General features: G+C 43.9%; 1 pseudogene; it reads left to right on the forward strand.

Annotated features, from left to right (window-relative positions):
• On the forward strand, positions 1–961 carry LOC115275114 (annotated as a pseudogene).
• The last annotated feature ends 633 nt before the right edge of the window (positions 962–1,594 follow it).

The raw sequence follows: 1,594 nt of genomic DNA on the forward strand, positions 1-1,594 counted from the left end.
ATGGAACAAAGAAATCAAACTCATGTTACAGAATTTATCCTCCTGGGACTCTCAGACCAGAGGGAGCTGCAGTCACTGCTCTTTTGGCTGTTCCTGTTCATGTACCTGGTCACCTTCACTGGGAACCTGCTCATCATCCTGGCCATTATCACAGACTCCCGCCTCCACACACCCATGTACTTCTTCCTCTCCAGCCTGTGCTTTTCAGACATCTGTTTCACCTCCATCACCATCCCAAAGATGCTCCTGAACATCCAGACGCAGAGCAGAGTGATCACCTACGCAGGCTGCCTCAGCCAGATGTACTTTTACATGCTTTTTGGAGGAGTGGACAACTTCCTCTTGACAGTGATGGCCTATGACCGGTTGGTGGCCATCTGTCACCCCCTGCACTACATGGTCATCATGAACCCCAAGTTCTGTGGCATCCTACTCTTGGGATCCTGGGTATTGAGTGTTTTTGCCTCTCTTTTCCATGACTTGATGATTTTATGCCTCTCCTTTTGCACAGAGCTGGAAATCCTGCACTTTTTCTGTGAACTCAATCAGGTGATCAAACTTGCTTGCTCTGATACCTTCCTCAGTGACCTGGCCATGTACCTGGCAAGTGGACTTCTGGGTGTTGTTCCACTCACTGGCATCCTCCTCTCTTACTCTAGAATTGTATCTTCCATTTTGAGAATTTCATCAGTGAGGGGCAAGTATAAAGCATTTTCCACATGTGGGTCTCACCTCTCGGTGGTCTCCTTGTTCTATGGTACAAGCCTTGGGGTGTATCTTAGTTCTGCTGCTTCACAGAACTCCAGAGCATGTGCCATAGCGTCAGTGATGTTCACCGTTGTGACGTCCATGCTGAACCCCTTCATCTATGGTCTGCAGAACAGAGACATCAAGCAAGCCCTGAGAAAGCTCTTTAGCAGAGAGACATTCTGTGCATTTAGGATTCTTTGTTTCAAGATAAAGACTTGAGTAACAGGACTCCAAACTCTAGAAGACCTAGATCATGATATATGTATCAGTTCAAATTTTGATAATCTGCAGTTTGCCTTTCAACAGTATTTGATTGATTGACATTTTTCATACATTATGAGCAATGGTTTCTTCTGTCGTTTTTTAAAGCTCATTTGTTTATTTTGAGAGAGAGAGAGAGAGAGCAAGAATGGGTCAGGAGAGGCAGAGAGATTGAAGGAATATCCCAAGCTGTGTCTTTGCTGTCAGCTCAGAGATGAAGTAGGGCTCAGTGTCAAATTTGTGAGATCTTGACCTGAACGAAATCAAGATTTGGACACTTAACTGGCTGAGCCATCTAGGCACCTCTCTTCTGCATTGTTTTAAAACTGTTTAGGCCTCTCATTAAGTTCCATTGGATTTATTTTAAAAAATTTAATGTTTATATTTGTGTACGGTGTAAGAAAGTGGTCTAGTTTCATTCTTCTACATGTTGCTGTCCAATTTTCCCAGCACCACCTGCTAAAGAGGCAGTCTTTTCTCCATTGGATACTCTTTCCTGCTTTGTCAAAAATTAATTGACCGTACATTTGTGGGCCCAGCTCTGGATTCTCTATTCTATTCCATTGGTCTATGTGTCTGTTTT

Source organism: Suricata suricatta, chromosome 12 (genome assembly GCF_006229205.1).
Source record: "Suricata suricatta isolate VVHF042 chromosome 12, meerkat_22Aug2017_6uvM2_HiC, whole genome shotgun sequence".
In the NCBI taxonomy this organism is placed as follows: domain Eukaryota; kingdom Metazoa; phylum Chordata; class Mammalia; order Carnivora; family Herpestidae; genus Suricata; species Suricata suricatta.